Below are 20,777 nucleotides of genomic sequence, written 5' to 3'. Positions count from 1 at the left end.
GTCTTCTGTTTCCTCTGCAATTGGCTCATGGGTGAAATCAGTCATTATGGCTCACAGGCCCTCAGAGCCTTCTTGTGCTTCCTCTTGCACACTCAGCAGGGGAGACTTCCTCTTTCTGGCTGTGCAGCACTTTTGGTAAGGCTATGAAGTGGGTGGAGCTGAGGAGAAGGACAGGCTTTCAAGACTCTTCACAGACTGGCACCAACCTTTTTGGTCTTATGCCCCCATAGGTGTCCTAGACAAAGCTCTACATCAGGCTGGGCGTGGTGGCTTATACCTGTAATCCCAGCACTTTGGGAGGACAAGGTGGGAGGATCCCTTGAGCTCAGGAGTTCCAGACCAGCCTGGGCAACATAGCAAGACCCCATTTCTATAAAAAAAATAAAAATAAAAAGCTTTATGCTAGACAAACAAGTATCTACCACCCTACCCCTGTACACCTCTATATTTTCGCTCTTTTGTATCCAAGAATGCCTATGAACCTTCGGCCTCATCATCTTTTAGTACCCAGATCAAATCCCATCTTCTCCTAAAGACCCCATCAATGTCAAATATTGTATTAAATTTTATATTGTCAAATACATATATTCCTTGTTATATTTTTATAGTGTATGTTGTATCTCCCCCAACTATAGCATAAGCTCCTTAATGACAGGAATTATATCTAATCCTTTTTTTGTCTTTTTTTTTTTTTTGAGACGGAGTTCTGCTCTTATTGCCCAGGCTAGAGTACAATGGCGCAATCTCTGCTCACTACAACCCCCACCTCCCGGATTCAAGCAATTCTCCAGTCTCAGTCTCTTGAGTAGCTGGGGTTACAGGCGCCCACCACCACGCCTCGCTAATTTCTGTATTTTTAGTAGACACGGGGTTTCACCGTGTTGGCCAGGCTGCTCTCGAACCCCTGACCTCAGATGATTCGCCCGCCACAGCCTCCCAAAATGCTGGGATTATAGGCATGAGCCACCACACCCAGCCTCTAATACTTTTTTATATTCCCCACAATGCTCTACTTCAGTGCATTGTACTTCTACAGTACATAGTAATTCTCAAGAAGTACATGGCAATTCTCAAAATGTGATCCAGCAGCATCAGCATCACCTGGAAACTTGTTAGAGATGCAAATTCTTAGGACCTGCCCCAGACCACTGAATCCAAAATTCTGGGGTGGGTCCAGGCACTCTGTGGTTTAATAAACCCTCCAGGTGATTCCAATGCACTCTCAAGTTTGAGAACCAGTGCTCTAGTGCCCTGGTATTTATGGGTGCTTGAGAAACAGACTAATCCCTGTCCTCTGAGATTAGCATTGATAGGTAGGTGAGTCTGTTGTGGGGCCTAGAAGTCTGTACCTTTATAAGCACTGTTGTAGGAGGTTTTGTTACAAATACTCCATGCTGAAAAACACTGATCTAGAACAACACCTCTTGGACACAGTAGTCACTCAATAATTATTCTGGTTTATTTGTTGAATTATTAAGACTAAATTAGGAAATAGGCCCCATGAAGAAGAACCAAATTAATCAAGATTAAAAAGAGAAAATTAGTAATCACCCTTAAATCTTAGAGACTTGAATGAATTTTAGCATTAAAATATTCTTGCCATTCCAATGAGTCCTTAACTCCATAACTCAAGGAAATTTTCAACTCATTTCAACTTTCTTTCAAGACAGAAAGCAAAAGGTCCTAGGAAAAATTATAAATCAAAAAGCGTTCTCTTCATTTCCACCACCTTGCCAATTCCTTTTCTCGGGTTTTCAATCATTCCCATTTTCCATATCCAGTGTTCCCACTGTCCCAATAAATTCTAGGGAGTGGGAGAAGAGAGACAAGGCTGATCAGCACTATTACTTAAGAAGTTGGGGCCAGGTGAAGTGGCTCATTCTTATAATCCCAGCACTTTGGGAAGCAAAGGAGGAAGGATTGCTTGAAGCCAGGAGTTCAAGACCAGCCCGGGCAACGTTGTGAGACCTTCCCCCACCCCTCTGCAGATAAAATAAAATAAAATAGCCTGGGTTGGTGGAACATGCCTGTAGTCCCAGCTCCTCAGGAGGCTGAGGTGGGAGGGTCGCTTGAGCCCAGGAGTTCAACACTGCACTCCAGCCTGGTCGATAGAGTAAGACTCTGTCTCTAAATAAATAAATTTTAAAAGGCAAGAAAGAAAAAGATACTTGAGTACTATGTTCACTACTTGGGCATGGGTGATGGGTTCATTAGAAGCCCAAACCTCAGCATCACACAATATACCCATGTAACAAACCTACACGTGTATCCCCTGAATCTAAATGTTTTTTAATTTTAAAAAGAAACTTAACATCCATGCTCCAAAGAGAATGTATTTTTAAAAGAAGCAGCAAGATGGCAACACTTAACGCATGAAATTTCAAATACCTCTAAGGTAGAATTTGCATTTTAGGAATACAGAATCTGCCTTCCATTTTATTTACTAGATTGGGTCCCTAGAAAGCTGTGGGCTCGAGGTAATGTGATATTGGTCATGAAGATTTGAATCACCTGCTTTTATCAAAGAAACCCAGGTTTTACTAAAGCAATTTGTAGGATTTCTACTGGTCTTTTACCTTTACCAAGGAGAATATGGAGCAAGCAATAAGAGGCCAACATCTAGGAAGCTTAGCAGCAGCATGGCACCAGTCTTCGTGAGGTTAGTATAATTCTATCTCTATCAGCTCTTTCTCACTTGCATTCCTTTTTTTTTTTTTTTCCTGAGACAAGCTCTCACTCTGTTGCCCAGGCCGGAGTGCAGTGGCATTATCATGGCTCACTGTAGCCTTGACCTCCCAGGCTCAAGAGATCCTCTCACTTCAGCCTCCTGAGTAGCTGGGACTTCAGGTACAGGCCACCACGTCTGGCTAATTTTTGTATTTTTTGAGAGTCACCTCACTTGAATTTCTTGTCTGGATCGTGAAAATGTGGTTGAAGACTCTCCATTCCAAGGCAATCTTGTTTTCTGCTCCTTAATAGATACTCCCCAACTTGATGGGAACCATCTTCTCAGCCTGCTGTGAATGTGCTATGTTCATGTCTGCCTCTCTGACTTCACTTACGCATGCTTTCTTTCTTGCTTACCCAAATCCTAGTCAATCTTCAGGATCTAGCTCAATAGCCCCAAGCCTAGGTTTTGCCGAACTCCCACAACACTTGGTCTATACCACATACTTTATATCTAAATCAGGCTGTCCTTAACTGCCCATTTCATATAATACTGCCTAGCCAGCTGAACCAAAAGATTGCTGAAACCTGGAAACACTTATTTCCTTGTACTTAGTATATGAGAAAAGCCTACACTTTGTTATCAGACAGAATATGGCTCAAGTGTAGTTGAGTACAGTGGGCTGAGCCTTATGATTCAGTGACCAAGAGCCCAGGTTCTGGAACCAGATATCTTGAGTTCACATCCTATTTATTCTGTCTGTAAAATAAAGATGATATCGATAATACTTCCTATTTCACGGAACTATTGTGCATATTTTAAAAGTTATAAACTAGTTACTTACTCTGTACATGTAAAGCATTTGAAGTACTATAAGCACTCAAGCTGACATGTATTACCTCGATTAATATTAACAATGCTAAACACTTACTAGCTTTGTAACTTTAGCTATCTATCACCACTAAGTTGTTTCCTAATCTATAAAATGGTGGTAATCCCTCACACAATTGTGGAACTGATGAAATAATATGGCATATGCAAACATTTGGTTCAAGACCTGCTACATTGGATTAGGAATGTCAACAGTAAAGTAAAATTTTGATCTTTGAGTGTGTAGTGAGCTTGTTATGTCACTTTCTGTGGATTCTATTTGACACTCATAAACAGAAACTCTAGGTTTAAAAATGGAACTAGGCACAATGGCTCACACCTATAACCCCAGCACTTTGGAAGGCTGAGGCAGGCAGATGGCTTGAGCCCAGGAGTTCAAGACCAACCTGGGCGACATGGTGAATCTCCATCCCTACAAAAAATACAAAAATTAGCTGGGCGTGGTGGCACACACCTGTAGTCCCAGCTACTCAGGAGGCTGTGGCAGGAGGATTGCTTGAGCCCAGGAGGTTGAGGCTACAGTGAGTTGTGATTGCACCATTGCACTCCAGCCTGAGAGACAAAGCAAAACCCTGTCTCAAAAAAAATTTTTCTGCCAGGTACGGTGGCTCACGCCTGTAATCCCAGCACTTTGGGAGACCGAGGTGGGCGGATTACCTGAGGTCAGGAGTTCAAGACCAGCTGGCTAGCATGGAGAAACCCCATTTCTACTAAAAATACAAAAAAATAGCCGGGTGTGGTTGCACACACCTGTAATCCCAGCTACTCGGGAGGCTGAGGCAGGAGAATCACTTGAATCCAGGAGGCAGAGGTTGCAGTGAGCTGAGATCATGCCATTGCACCCCAGCTTGGGCAACAAGAACAAAACTCCGTCTCAAAAAAAAAAAAAAAAAAAAAATTAATGGAACTAACTATGCCAACTGGTAGTCTTTAGAGAAACTTATTGGAAAGATTATTCAGCAGTTTCTCCCATAAGCTGGAGGAACCCTTCTAAAGGTATTTAATTACTCCCAAAGTACGGCCTGGTAGCCCTAGCTGCAAAATAGAATCCCTTGTAGAACTCTTTTTTTTTTTTTTTTTTTTTTAATAGAGACAGGGTCTTGCTCTGATGCTCAGGATGGAGTGCAATTGTGTCATGATAGCTCACTGCAGCTTTGAACTCCTGGGCTCAAGTGATTCTCCTGCCTCAGCCTCCCATGTAGCTGGGACTACAGGCACACACCACCACACCAGGATAATTTTTTAAATTTTTTTGTAGAGATGGAGATCTCACTATGTTACCCAAGCTGGTCTCAAAATTCTTGCCTCAAGCAATCTGTCTACCTTGGCCTCCCAAAGTGCTAGAATTATAGGTGTGAGCCACTGTGCCAGACCTGTGGAACTCTTTTAAAGCCACAGTTAGCCAGAGCCCATCCTTGAAGATTCTGATCCAGTAGTTTTGGAGTGGGACCAAAGGACCTGTCACTTTAAAACTACTCAGTGATTCTCATGAACAATCAGGAATGAGAGCCATTTCTCTATGACTTAACTATGACATCAAAAATTTCCGAACCTCTGAGAAGTCATAGAACATATGGTGGGAAGACAGGAATTGAGTAACTTGAATGGAAAGTTGATTCACATCACTGGGCTAAAAGGTACCGTGCTCTCCCTCTCCTCAAACTCCAGCTTTTTGTCTTATTTTGTCTTACCAAAGGATTGTCTTCCCCTTTGACTCACACTTGCCTTCAGATTCTTGCCAGACACTGCTTCAAGAATAAGGTAAGTCTCAAGATCCTTTAGGCTAGGTTTAAATGTCAAGGTGGCACCAAGGTTGAGAATACTTTGGCTATGTCTAACATATATCAAACCAAATGGTCTTAGCCTCCATTCAGCTATCCATAATCAAGTGAATAAACCAGCGTCACCAATTCTCAGCACCTATTCTAAAGCAGTCTTCATTTATTAAGACAGCCTTATCAGTCTGGTCAAACTTCATACTTTTCTAGGCTGCTGGCCAAAATGAGGGTTTGGGGTTGTCTGAAGACTACATTTGAGTTATTGAAGCTCTTTTTCCATTATCTTTAAAAATCTAAAGATAACTTTATGCAATATTGAATTATACTGCAGCCTTTATTTTCCAGAGAGCCAATTCACTTTATAATAAGGGTTCATGGCTCTAACATAATCATTAATATGCAGTGAAAGCTTTAAACAACTACCCTGGTTTGTGTTCCTGAAAGGTACCTGAGTCTAAATCCCTGGATTTAGTCACCAAAATGCCCTCAGGAAAATCTGACATTTAATAGTCTAGCTCTGTGCCCTTTATCTATGCCCTAGGCATGATGCAAAGCAGAATTGAAATGGACTATTCTAAGGCACTTTTCTATCCCTACTGCTTATTCCAGTCTGCCTTGATCTTATTTTTCCCCCTATAAAACTACACTGTCCATGCTTTTCAGAAATCTTGGTGTAGCTGTTGCCTGGAAACTTGAGAGTCCTTAATATGAATGTCTGCTAGGATAGCTAAAGACAGCTAGCCATGGAAGAAAGTAGGCCTTATATTGGCAGTAAAATGCAGCAGATTTGAGATGGTATATTCTTGGATCATTTATAGGAGTCTTCATACGTTAACACCTACAACTTTAGAAATTTGAGACTGGCATTCTCAGGTAATTATAAAGTAGCCCAAGATGGGCATGTTGGCATGTGCCTATAGTCCCAGCCACTCAGGAAGCTGAGGTAGGAGGATTGCTTGAGCCCAGGAGTGTGAGGCTGTCATGTGCTATGATCACGCCTGTGAATAGCCACTGCACTCCAGCCCGGGCAACATCAAGGCCCCATCTGTAAAAAATAATTATTATAATTATAAAGTAGCCTGAACTTAAACATTGTACTGTTCATACTTCAGATTCCTTTTCTCTAAAAGTGGCTATGCTGACCTGACGATTAGCATCTTTCCCTGGCAAAGAGTTTAATTTAGGTAAGCTGGAGAAGGGATGGAGGGACCAATGCTGAATAATAAAGGAACCAGCTGCCCCAGCCTTTCTTTCTCCAGCACTCAAGTTTATAGGATTAAATTTCATCAGCTGGGTACAGTGGCTCATGCCTATAATCCCAGCACTTTGGGAGGCCAAGGCAGGCAGATCACCTGAGGTCGGCAGTTCAAGACCAGCCTGACTAATATGGAGAAACTCTGTCTCTACTAAAAATACAAAATTAGCCGGGCGTGGCGCAGGCCTGTAATCCCAGCTACTCAGAGGCTGAGGCAGGAGAATCACTTCAACCCAGGAGGCAGAGGTTGTGGTGAGCCGAGATCACGCCATTGCACTCCAGCCTGGGCAACAAAAACGAAACTCTGTCTACAAAAAAAAAATTCATATTACTTCAGACTATGAGTTTTCCAAGGATGTTTGCCTGTTTAATACTTTGAGAGATAAGCACTCTATTTAACACAACTTATAAGACTAAAAATATATACAAATGTTAATTTTTTGCCTTCCAAAGCATGGAAGCAGTGAATAACTGGCTAGGCTATTGCTTTGGTTACACAAAACTTTCATGGGTAAGACTTGAGATACTCATATCTTTCATATTACTTTTGTTTTGACAACAGAAAATAGGTCTATGCCAAGACTACCTGATCTTAAATGTCAGTCTTTTTCTTTGACAACCTGTGGTTCCTGCCATTTAGTCCTCATGGAGCCAGAAGCCTTAGCAATATATCCTTATGACCCAAACCACAGAAGGCCAGACAGCGGGCTACAGTGCCACCTGTTATGCAGAAGAGTAAGCTCTCCTGATAAGAACTGTAAGCCACTAGAGGGAGGAAAAAACCTCAGAAATAAAAAGTTAATGTTTAAAAAAAAAAAAATCAGGCTGCATGCAGTGGGTCACACCTGTAATCCTAGCACCTTGGAAGGCCGAGGTGGGAGAACTGCTTGAGGCCAGGAGTTTAAGACCAGCCTGGGCAAAATGGCAAGACCGCATCTCTAAAAATAAAAAATAAAAATAGGCCGGGTGCGGTGGCTCACACCTGTAATCCCAGTACTGTGGGAGGCCGAGGCGGGCAGATCACAAGGTCAGGAGATTGAGACCAGCCTGGTTAACACGGCGAAACCCCGTCCCTATTAAAAAAAAAAAAAAAAAAAAAATTAGCTGGGCGTGTCGGCGGGCACCTGTAGTCCCAGCTACTCGAGAGGCTGAGGCAGGAGAATGGCGTGAACCCAGGAGGCAGAGCTTGCAGTGAACCAAGATCGCACCACTGCACTCCAGCCTGGGTGACAGAGTGAGACTCTGTCTTAAATAAATAAATAAATAAGTAAATAAAAATAAACAAGCTTCTGACCATATGTAGCACCCGGCAGTTCTTAATGTTGGAACATGGTATCTCTTCAGCATTTCCAGAAAGGGGTGGAGGATGGAATACAGGGAACACCTAGAACTTTTTCCTTCTAGAAAAATCCAAAGATAGTTAAAATGATGGCTAACTGCAAAAATAATGCTAGTCATGTGGTCCCAATAAAAAGGCTCAAGGAAGCCAGGCATGGTGGCTCACGCCTGTAATCTCAGCACTTTGGGAGGCCAAGGCGGGTGGATCACGAGGTCAGGAGATCGAGACCATCCTGGCTATCACAGTGAAACCCCGTCTCTACTAAAAAATACAAAAAATTAGCCAGGCATGGTGGCAGTCGCCTGTAGTCCCAGCTACTCGGGAGGCTGAGGCAGGAGAATGGCATGACCCGGGAGGCAGAGCTTGCATTGAGCCAAGATGGCACCACTGCATGCACTCCAGCCTGGGCGACAGAGCAAGACTCCGTCTCCAAAAATAAAAAGCTCAGGGAACATGAGGCTGTGTCAACAGAACTGCTGTAGATGATGGTAAGTTTTTCATTTTGGGAGCAGATAAGTGGCATAAAATTCTATCGCTTCTTTTCCCACTCCAATGTCGCATAGCTATGGAAGCCTTACAAACAAGAGGAAGAAAAAACAAAAATAAGTTCCTACTCTACTTCTATAACTTGTGGTCTGCTTTATTTCAGAGCCATTTAATCTTCCAAAGGTTATTTCTCCAAGTTTAGGACTAAATGAAAAAGCTTTCTAATGCTGACAGATTCCTGACTCTGATGTCTGGAATGTAGGTGAACAAAGGTGAAACAGTGAATATACTCATGAATTAAGGCCTGGACCCTAAGCCCTTCATAGTAATAAGTACTAAAGCCCTGAAGACTTAAGTCTTAATACTCTTCCCACAAAATCCTTCACAAGAACAATCAAAATAGTAAATCTAAGAATATCACCTGTCTCTGGAGAGGCAACCCAGTAAAAAGGAATCTAACTAAAATCTAAAATCACTTAGAACACTTAAAAGATTCTTCTTATCATACCAATATCTGGTCACTTTCCTATCCATAAAAAAAATTACTGGTATAAACTGAAACTTGTAATCTGAAAGGGTGGGATTCGTCTTATCTCCAGTGATCTCTTTCTCTAAAATGCAGCATGTTATAAGGGAGACCTCATTAGCCTTCAGTCAGATGTAGGTTTGACTATCTGCTCTGACCTTAATGGAAGTTACTTCCTTTTTTTTTTCTTTTGATTTTTATTTTAGGTTCAGTGTTTAGGTTTAGGTTCAGTGTGCAGGTTTGTTACATGGGTGAATTTTGTGTCACTGGTGTTTGGTGTACAAATGATCCCCTCACTCAGGAAATGAGCACAGTACCCAATAGTTTTCTAACCCTCACCTCCCTTCCAACCTACCCCCTGTATTAGTTCCCAGTGTCTATTGTTCTCATCTTTGTGACAATGTGTACTCAATGTTTAGCTCCCACTTAAACATGAGAACATGTGGTATTTGGTTTTCTGTTCCTGTGTTAATTCTCTTCGAATGATGGCCTCCAGCTGCATACATGTTGCTGCAAAGGACGTAATTTCGTTCTTTTTATGGCTGCATAGTAGGGAAGTTACTTGTTAAACACATCCTCTTCATCCGTGCAAGCCTGCCTCACAATCACCCTCACAAGGGTGACTAATATTAAATATGATGTATGTGCGTGTTAGAGCAATGCTAGCTTCTATATATGAATTCCAAATTGTGTTAATATCATGGCTTAACACAACTTTCTTGTATAAATCCCAACACAAGTATTCAGTGCGTGGTAGTGATTTGAGAACACAGGCTCTTTCCACCTTGTGACTGTCACCTTCCACACTTGGCTTCCAAAGCTACCACAAAGAGAATGGAGAAGGAACAACTGCCTTTCAACCACCTCGGCCTGGAAAAGAATACTTTGATTCATATTCCACTGGCAAAACTAGTCATGTGACCATACCTAAATGTAAGGGAGGTGGCAAAGCACTCACTCCTTGGCAACAACTGTGGAAGGAAGACTCACATCTCTGCTACCAGATAGCCTTCTCTACAAACATATAAAAATACTAAGTATTTGTGTTACTTCTTCCCAGATCATATGCATCATACTCTATTTTTTTCTTAAGACTTTTGCTCCAAAAATGCTGGTTCGTGAAAGGTAAGATAAACCATCTTTTCATTATCGGAAGAGAGAGCAGAATACCTTTAAACCTGGATTTTTTTTTTTTTTTTTTTTTTTTTTTTTTTGAGACAGAGTTTCACTCTTGTTGCCCAGGGTAGAGTGCAATGGTGCGATCTTGGCTCACTGCAACCTCCACCTCCTGGGTTTAAGTGATTCTCCTGCCTCAGCCTCCCAAGTAGCTGGGATTACAGGTGCCCATCGCCACGCCTAGTTAATTTTTGTATTTTTAGTAGAGACAGGGTTTCACCATGTTGACCAGGCTGGTCTTGAACTCCTACCTTAGGTTATCCACCCGACTCGGCCTCCCAAAGTGTTAGGATTACAGGCGTGAGCTACCGCACCTGGCCTAAACCTGGATTCTCAAAGTGAGACAGCCATCAGGTCCCAGGCAGATGCCTAAGCTTCAATTACAAATGTAAAAGATCCGTATTGGTGGGCCCTGAGTACTTCCATTCCTTCTCAAGGGCTCTGCTTCAGACTGTATTCCATCAAGGACTTGCATACACAACATTCTTGATTCTGTGTAAGGTTTTCAAAGAATAAAAGACCAATTTCCAAAACTGTAAAGGGAAAAGAATAAGCATATTGTACATGAAGGAGGTCAGGATTGCCAACTAAACAAGCTTGAAGGGCACATCCAAGAGTTATAGGAGTCATTTCATGGAGTTACCTGCCACTCACACAGGAAGATGGGAAAGTGCAAAATAATTATACAAAACAGAAATAAGCAAAAACAAAATCAATGATTTCTCTTCTGACATTTAGTAATATCAATTACATTTGATAAAGTAACAGTAATGTCCTATAATTGATTATCTAGATTAATTCTGCAGTACTGGATTTCAACTAACTTTCCTCTTATAGTCATCACCTACAGTGACTCAAGACACATAAGGGAAGAAAGAGGCTATGGATGATAAACATCCTAAAAACAAGTCCTGGAGAAAAGATAAAATAACTTTTTTTAAAAAACTGATGTCATAGTTTTAACTAATATCACTAATATATCCTAAGCCTTTAAAGATTCTTAGACAAACTTTTCTTCTTAAAAAAATTAAGCCATATTTTCTATTTCACGTTCCTATTTCACCCACAACAGAATGCAGGGAAAGTCCTGATGGCTTTAAATTAGTCTTAGGAGAAAGGGCTGTCTAGGGATCTATTTGAAATGCTACTAACACACACACATCAAGCTTAGATCTTCCACAAAAGCACTTGCAGCTGGGCACAGTGGCTCACGCCGAGGCAGGAGGGTTGCTTGAGCCCAAGAGTTCAAAATCAGCCTGGGCAACAATGTGAGACCTGTCTCCACAAAAAAATCAAAAAATTAGCCAGACAGGGTAATAGCCAGGCCTGTGGTCCCACAAGAGGCTGAGGCAGGAGGATCACTTGAGCCCAGGAGGTTGAGGCTGCAGTGAACTGTGTTCATGCCACTGTACACAGTTGCCTAATAAGTGATGTGTTTTACTCTTAAGACTAGGGTGGCCAACCTGATTAGTCTGGTTGTCCCAGACCTGGGTGACAGAGTGAAACCTCATTTCAGAAAAAAACACACACAAAAAAACTTGCCATCAAAATGACACTACCTCAGTCTTCTCTTTCCCCCCACAAATCATAAAAAGTGATGGAGAAGTTGTAGATTAAATAGCCAGCAGACAAAATATTTATTTTTTTTTTTTTTTTTTTTTTTTTTTTTTTGAGACGGAGTCTGGCTCTGTCGCCCAGGCTGGAGTGCAGTGGCCAGATCTCAGCTCACTGCAAGCTCCGCCTCCCGGGTTCACGCCATTCTCCTGCCTCAGCCTCCCGAGTAGTTGGGACTACAGGCGCCCGCCACCGCGCCCGGCTAGTTTTCTGTATTTTTTAGTAGAGACGGGGTTTCACCGTGTTAGCCAGGATGGTCTCGATCTCCTGACCTCGTGATCCGCCCGTCTCGGCCTCCCAAAGTGCTGGGATTACAGGCTTGAGCCACCGCGCCCGACCAAAATATTTATTTTTAAGTCTTTTTTTAAACTTCGGAGAAATCTTAACTAGCAAGTTTTAGGTAACAACTCTTGGTACTGTTGGCATCTTAACACGATTTTATTTATTTAAATAAAGAATATTTTTCCTGGCCAGGTTCCATGGCTCATGCCTATAATCCCAACACTTTGGGAGGCCAAAGTGGGAGGATCACTTGAGGGCAGGAGTTCAAGACCAGCCCGGCCAACATAGCAAGACCCTGTCTCTACAAAAATAAAAATAATTTAAAAATTAGCCAGGCAAGGTGGTGCTTTTTCTCCGAGTCACTTACTATATGACCATCAGATTATTCTTCAATCAGTTCTGTACACAAAACTTCCCATGCTTAAAGGATAGTGTTTTATGGAAAGCTGAATCTGGAACACGGCTCCAAATGTACCTTCCTAACTCTGTAACAGGCAACTTACTCCCAGCTTAAATGTCCCTTATTCTTTTTCACTCTGTTCATTTTTAAATGTCACCCCTTGCCCTTCAATCGTTTAAATTCCTGTTCTAGCTTTTTTTTTTTTTAATCCAACTCCTATTCCTCACCTCATTTAAACCTTCCCTATCTTCTTTAGTGATTTCTATCATGGCAGTTAAGTATAGACAATTTTCTCCAACCTCAACCATACCACAAACCCTCACAAGGGAAGTCGGAATCATGCGTTGCTTTGTACTTGTTACACCACTAGTCTGCTGCTGTGCATCTAGTAGATATTGAAATACTTGGTGCTTAAACTGAACCAAGATCCGATTTATGACAGGCCAAAATCTCTGAAGCCATAATTGTTTTTTATTGCAGCTAACTAAGCCTTTTAAAATAATGATATGGTTTTTCTTGCTTAGTTTAGTGATTGCTTCAGTTGTATTTAGATTTACAATTAAAAGAAGTTATAGCCAACTGAATATTTTCTGCCCCTAGGAGGCTAATCCTTACTTATTTTCCAGAATAATCTTCTTTATCTTTTTTTTTTTTTTTCTTTTTTTGAGACAGGGCTTTACCTGTCACCTAGGCTAGAGTGCAATGAGGCAATCTCTGCTCACTTCAACCTCTACCTCCTGGGCTCACGTAATCCTTCCACTTCAGCCTCCTAAGTAGCTGGGACTACTGGCACACCTCACCACACCTGGCAAATTTTTTAATTTTTTGTACAGAGAGGATTTCACTATGTTGCACAGGCTGGTAGGCTAAAGCAATCTACCCTCTTAGGTCTCCAAAAGTGCTGGGATTACAGGCACAAGCCACTGTACCCGGCCTACTTTCATCTCTTGACTAATTAGCCTTACACATATTTTCAATTTTTAAAATTATCCTTTGGTATATCTATACCACATTATTAAAAAAAAAAAGTTCCCTAAGGAAAATGACCCAACATCATCAAATGTCTTTCTTCTTTTTTTTGAGATGGAGTGTCACTCTGTCACCCAGGCTGGCGTGCAATGGTGCACGCAATCTCGGCTCAACCTTCACCTCCCGGGTTGAAGCGATTCTCATGCCTCAGCCTCCCAAGTAGCTGGGATCACAAGCGCACATCACCACGCCCGGCTAATTTTTGTATTTTTAGTAGAGATGGGGTTTCACCATGTTAGTCAGGCTGATCTCGAACCCTTGACCTCGTGATCTGCCCACCTCGGCCTCCCAAATGGCTGGGATTACAGGCATGAGCCACTGCGCCCAACCCATCAAGTGTCTTTATCATATTTTAGGTACAGAGAATCTTCCCTTAAAAGGCCATACAGTCTTATTTGACGTGACCACATGATTTTGTTTTTCCAAACAAGGATACTTTTGAGCATGAAAGGGCTCACTTTCAATAATTATCCTGGCTGTAATCCCAGTACTTTGGGAGGCCAAGGAGGGTGGATCACCTAAGGTCAGGAGTTCGAGACCAGCCTGGCCAACACAGCAAAACCCTGTCTCTACAAAAAATTAAGAAATTAGTGGCCAGGCGTGGTGGCTCACGCCTGTAATCCCAGCACTTTGGGAGGCCGAGGCGGGCGGATCACGAGGTCAGGGGATTGAGACCATCCTGGCTAACATGGTAAAACCCCAACTCTACTAAAAATACAAAAAAAAAATTAGCCGGGCGTGGTGGCGGGCGTCTGTAGTCCCAGCTACTCGGGAGAATGGTGTGAACCTGGGAGGCGGAGCTTGCAGTGGGCTGAGATCCCGCCACTGCACTCCAGCCTAGGCAACAGAGCGAGACTCCATCTCAAAAAAAAAAAAAAAAAAAGAAAAGAAAAAGAAATTAGCCAGGTGTGGTGGCCTGTGCCTATAATCCCAGCTATTCAGGAGGCTGAGGCAGAAGAACTCCTTGAACCCGGGAGGCAGAGGTTGCAGTGAGCCAAGATCACACTACTGCACTCCAGCCTGGGTGACAAAGCAAGACTCCATCTCAAAAATAAAAATAAAAATAAAAATAATGATCCTAGCCGGGCGCGGTGGCTCAGGCCTGTAATCCCAGCACTTTGGGAGGCCGAGGCGGGCGGATCACAAGGTCAGGAGATCGAGACCACGGTGAAACCCCGTCTCTACTAAAAATACAAAAAATTAGCCGGGCGCGGTGGCGGGCACCTGTAGTCCCAGCTACTCAGGAGGCTGAGGCGGGAGAATGGCGTGATCCTGTGAGGCGGAGCTTGTAGTGAGCCGAGATGGCGCCACTGCACTCCAGCCAGGAGGACAGAGCAAGACTCCGTCTCAAAAAATAAAAAATTTAAAAAATTAAAAAAAATAATAATAATGATCCTGGGACAACCAGACTAATCAGGTTCGCCACCCTACTCTTAAGAGAAAAACACATCACTTCTTAGGCAACTGTGTCATTCAAAATATGGGTGCCAGAGCTACTCAAATCTTTAAGAAATTCTGAGGTCTTCACAAGAAAGCACAATAGAAGTTAAAACATCACTTTGTGGCTTCTAACATAACATTTGGTCAAAGCTTCAAGAAAGATCAAATAAACTTATGGGGGGAAAAAAAGCACATGCATTTTTTTTAGTAGTGTTTAAAAGTAATTACCTCAAAGCCTTCCTAGAATTCCCAAAGCCTAAACTATTCCCCAATTTCCCATAACAGGAGGCTCATGTCTCCAAATAACCTTTCATTCCACTTTATTATTGTTTTGCTATAAGACACTTTAAGATAGGTATGATCTTGACTATGCAGTCGTCCTGTACCTACAAGCAAGGTTGCTGAATGTGGAGAATCTATATTTTATCGATGGGATAAAAGAAAGACTCAGTAGTCTGGGCTAAATATTTCTCTTTCTTTCTTTCTTTCTTTCTTTCTTTACTTCTTGTGGAGAATACCACAAGGCCTCGCTATGTTGTCCAGGTAGGTTTCAAACTCCTGGGCACAAGCTATCCTCCCACCTCTGCTTCCCTAAGTGTTGGGATTACAGGTGTGAGCCACTGCCACCCCACCTGGGCTAAATATTTCTATCAGAATAAATCAACCTTTCAAAAACTTTGCTAACCAGGTTCTCTTCTCTAAAAAGTTCTATTAGCTGAGCATGGTAGCATGTACCTATGGTCCCACCTACTCAGGAGGCTGAGGAAGGAGGATCACTTGAACCCAGGAGGTCAAGGCTAGGCTACAGTGAACTGTGTTAATGCCACTGCACTCCAGCAGCCTCGAGGACAGAGCAAGACCCTGTCTCAAAATAAAATAAAATAAAAAATTCTACTGAGGTAATTTAAGGCCAGGCACAGTGGCTCATGCCCGTAATCACAGCACTTTGGGAGACCAAGGCACGAGTATTGCTTGAGCCCAGGAGTTTAAGACCAGCCTGGGCAACATGGCAAGACCCCATCTCTACAAAAAAATGTAAAATTAACCAGGTATGGTGGCGAGTGCCTGTGGTCCCAGCTACTCAAGAGGCTGAAGCGGGAGGATCGATGGAGCTCAGAAAGTTGAGGCTGCAGTGAGATGAGACTGTGCCACTGCTGGGCAATGCAGTGCGACCCTGTCTCAAAAAAAAAAAATGGCAATTTAAGTTATATTTATGAAATAGTAAAGAATTTCTGGCTATAAAGTTTCTCCCCTAAAATCAGATTTTAAGGTTTAAACCCTTACATTCATAGTATGAACTACAAGGGAAAAAATTGCTAAGACCCATTACTCATGTCCTAGATATGCATCAAAACATATCCCATTGGTTCCACATCTTTATCTATCCTGTGGTTGGTCCGTACTTTATAGGCCTTTTTGCTCTGCCTTTCCAAGTAGCTGCAGTATAAAAGAAGTTCAAAAAAACCTAAATATTTTAGTCTCTTTCCTCCCCCATGCTCTTCACAAGATAGATGATGTCATATAGTTGCTGCAGTACCTGAAAAAATATACCTGTTCTCAAGTCAAATAATCAAGTATCTACTATGTTACTACTTAAAAACTGTAGTGTATTGGGGTAATAGGGATATAGATGTTGGTTAAAAGGTACAAATATTCAGTTTAAGATGAATAAGTTCTACAGACTTAACATACTGCATGGTAACTATAGTTAATAATAATGTATTACATACCTAAATTTGCTAAGGGAATAGATCTTAAGTATTCTCGCCACACACAAAAAAAAGATAACTGCATCAGATAATAGATCTGTTAATTAGTTCAATTGTGGAAATCATTACACAAGGTATACTTGGATCAAAACACCATGTTGTACACCTTAAATATATACAATTTATTTGCCAATCACCTCAATTAAAAAAAAAAAAAAAAAACTGTAGTGGCCATGGTCCATTATGGGGGAATAATGTTGACAACTACAGTATGGGGCAATGATTCTCAAACTTTATTGGATATTAAAATTATTTGGAGGGCTTATTAAAACACAGACTGTAGGGCACCTCAGCCCCCAGAGGTTCTGATGCAGTAGATCTGTAATAGAGCCCAAAAATGTGCATTTCCTCAAATCCCAGGTGATGCTGATGCTGCTGGTCTATGCACCACACTTTGAGAGCCACTGGTATCAGGGACAGTTTCAGTGCTGGGAGGATAGGAGGGTGGAGGAAGATTACAAGAAAATACAAGGACTTGGGGCTGGGCATGGTGACTTCTGCCTTTAATGTCAGCACTTCCGGAGGCCAAGGCAGGGGAATGCCTTGAGCTCAGGAGTTCAGGAGCAGCCGGGGCAACATGGCAAAACCCTGTGGAAAGAAGAAAAAAAGAAACGGAAAGGGAAGGGAAAGGGGAGGGAGGGAGGGAGGGAGGGAGGGAGGGAGGGAGGAAGGAAGGAAGGAAGGAAGGAAGGAAGGAAGGAAGGAAGGAAGGAAGGAAGGAAGGAAGGAAGGAAGGAAGGAAGGGAGGGACAGAGGGAGGGAGGGGAAGGAAAAAAGAAAAGAACAGAAAAAAGAAAGGAAGGAAGAATTGACTTAATCCCCAGTAAAGGTTAAGAGAAGTCTTCAGAGAAAATAAACCTTGGATTTAAACATTTTATATGCCTTAAAATAATAGATCCAAAAAACAGCAGTGTTGGAATTTTAGAATTGTTCTACGGAAGACCAGTCCTTTACAGAACTTTTAGTAAGGTTTTTTCAGGGTAATTCTGCCCTTCTACCATCTTTTTTTTTTCTTTCAATATAATCCATAGGTTCACACCTCCTACCATCTTTTCAACAGTCTTTTAAGAAGTTACCGAAGTGATGCTTATGAACTTTGGCTTACAATTTACATCTTAGGTGCCAGCACTAGAAAAAGTATAAGGAGATATTTGTTGCTGAGTCCTGGGGAAATAACTATATATGTAAAGGAAAAACATAAAGAATACATTTCTCAGGTGTACTGGTAACTTATTACAGGCAATGTGGATTACAGAAATATGTAACATTTACGTGTTAGAACACAGAATGACTCTAGGACAAACAAAACATCACTACCAGTTTGTTCTCTTTTTTTCACTCATTCTGTATTTTGCTTTAGCTTTCTAGAACTGAATGTTGGCTCTTCCTGGCAAGTCCTCATTAGCAACTCTTTTTTAAACATAAATTTATTTTCATTGGCTCTCACTACCTCTCCCTGATACTTTTCCTGAACAATCGTAACCAACCCCATATTTTTACCCTCCCCTAAAGCAGTATTTCCTAATCTATCTCACCAAGAAGAATATCTATTATGTTACCCCATTGAGCCCCTCTTTTTTTTTTTTGAGACAGAGTCTTGCTTTGTCACCCAGGCTGGAGTGCAGTGGCACGATACCAGCTCACTGCAACCTCTGCCTCCCAGGTTCAAGTGATTCTCCTGTTTCAGCCTCCTGAGAAGCTGGGACTATAGACAGACACCCCCATACCCAGCTAATTTTTTTTTTTTTTTTGTATTTTTAGTAGAGATGGGGTTTCACTATGTTGACCAGACTGGTCTCAAACTCCCAACCTCAGGTGATCTGCCCGTCTTGGCCTCCTAAAGTGTTAGGATTACAGGTGTGAGCCACCACGCCCAGCTGAACCCTCATTTTGAAATAATTTGCAACTGAATTTATTGAATAATTTTTCCATTTTAATTATACTCTCAACTGCCAAACAGAAATCATAATTAGATGAGAGAAAAAATAATTAATTAATTAATAATTAGATGAGAGAACCAGGACTTGATTAATAAAACCGAAGCCAGAAACAAAAAAATGTATTTTGGTCTTTTGATGGGCGAAAGTTTAAATTTTATTAAGGTTGTCTGAAAACTGAAAGTTTCTAAAGAACTTCAAGGACTACTGGAATTCCTTCAATCCTAAAATCCGAGAAAACTATTTTCCTAACAAAGGATTTTTTCCAATAATTAAGAGAATAGATCTATTTACTCATTAGTTCAGATATTTTATTTTTACTATATTAATTATTTTGTTTTACATTTTTCTTCTTTGAGACAGAGTCTTACTCGGTCGCCCAGTCTGGAGTACAGTGCTGCACTCCACAATGAACTGCAAACTCAGCTCACTGCAGTCTTGACCTCCTGGGCTCAAGGAATCCTCCCACCTCAGCTTCCCGAGTAGCTGTGACTATAGGCACCCACTACCAGGCCTAGCTAATTTTTGTATTTACAGAGACAGAGTCTCATCATCTTGCCCAGGCTGGTCTCAAATTCCTGAGTTCAATCGATCCACCCACCTCAGCCTCCCAAAGTGCTGAGATTACAGGCGTGTGCCATCACACCCAGCCAACTATTATTAATTCTAAGAATATAATCTATAGGTGGTTGGGGGTGGTGGCTCACACCTGTAATCTCAGCAACTCTGGAGGCTGAGGTGGGAGAATCACTTGAGGCCAGCAGTTCGATACCAGCCTGGACAATATAGCGAGATCCCCACCCCCGATCTCTACAAAAAATGTATACACACACACACACACACACCATTTAGAGGTAAATTCTGGTATATACACAGATAGAACCAGCACAGATCAGATTCAGTTTAGGGTATTAATTCCCAGTCACTCCTAGAATGACCCTTGTGTAAAATGCCTTGTCTCATTGGTTTGTTTTTTTTTTTTTCCTTTTCAAATATGATCAACCTGGCTGGAAAACCAGTCTAAAAGAAAGCTTAGCAGGGACCTCACAAAAAGCAGAAAATTTATGGGTTAGAAACGAATTAACAAAGCACTTAAGAATAGAAAGAATAGATGTTTGGTGCATTTTTATTTCAAAATCACCATTGAAAATCAGGTTTGATTTTTGCTTGTCTGAAAGTTGGTGGGCTTACTCACAGGTGCATTATCAGTTGAGGATCCCGTCATCCTGACAAGACATTACTACTGAATGCAGTGAAGCCTGACTTTGGATTCTGGTTTGGTACCCATTCCCTTATCCTCCCAAGCCCTTAGCTCTTTCTTCCTCAGAAATTTCCATCTGCAGGTATCTGAATAAAAAGTATTTATGAATCACAGTAGCAGTGTCAACAATTTCACCAGATTACTGCAATGTAAGGCCTGAAAAAATATTTCATTTCAAATCACACTGGCCCCACCAATCTGCATTAATGATATTGTGATAAATTCAGAGGTTTAGGATTTCATGAAAATTGTTTTAAAATATTTCCTAACAATCTAAAACTGATTTGCCAAAACAACTTTTTCTAAAATGCTTAGTGCTAAACTTGCAATGAAGCTTTCCTTCTTAGCAATTCTCTTTGGCAAAGCTCTTTGTTTGCTCTTCCTTCGTATGAATCATCCAGGCCATCCGGTGAAAGAACGGCTTTTTAAATTTCAAAACAATGCCTAGGTCAGTTGTTCTCAGCCCTGGCTACACATTAAAATCATCTGGGTAGGTTTTTAAAAATAAATGTCTGGCTCTTTCACATTAATTGGTCTGGGATGGGAAGTTGGCATATGTCTTAAAAGCTCCCCAGATGATTCTAAGGTGCAGACAAGATTAAGAACCACTAGCCTACAAGAATGGCTTGAGCCTGGCTTTTATCAACACTTGGTTCTTTTTAGTCTCTTAATCTGAACTGATGGCTGTGGAGCAAACTATTGTAGTAGGTAAAAAAGGAGGTGGGAGGCAGAGGGAGTAAAAACAATAGACGCTCACAAATTAATCACGTAAAACGAAAATGTCCCTTGCCTGGCGCAGTGGATCACACCTGTAATCCCAGCACTTTGGGAGTCCAAGGCAGGCAGATTACCTGAGGTCAGGAGTTTAAGACCAGCCTGGCCAACATGGTGAAACCCCCGTCTCTACTAAAAAAAAAAAAAAAAAA

At 41.7% G+C, this 20,777-nt stretch overlaps 1 long non-coding RNA gene across 1 annotated transcript in view; it reads right to left on the bottom strand.

Annotated features, from left to right (window-relative positions):
* Positions 1–31: 31 nt before the first annotated feature.
* The window catches only part of LOC114670863 (uncharacterized), a 106,230-nt gene continuing 85,484 nt past the window's right edge, over positions 32–20,777 (bottom strand). Inside the window, exon 3 of the long non-coding RNA XR_013401149.1 lies at positions 32–158. This is a non-coding gene — a long non-coding RNA (uncharacterized LOC114670863). The remainder of the gene's footprint in view (positions 159–20,777) is intronic.

This window comes from Macaca mulatta, chromosome 11, assembly GCF_049350105.2.
Source record: "Macaca mulatta isolate MMU2019108-1 chromosome 11, T2T-MMU8v2.0, whole genome shotgun sequence".
Classification (NCBI taxonomy): Eukaryota; Metazoa; Chordata; class Mammalia; order Primates; family Cercopithecidae; genus Macaca; species Macaca mulatta.
Note: the sequence above shows the minus strand (reverse complement) of the source record. Positions and strands in the feature narration are given on the sequence as shown.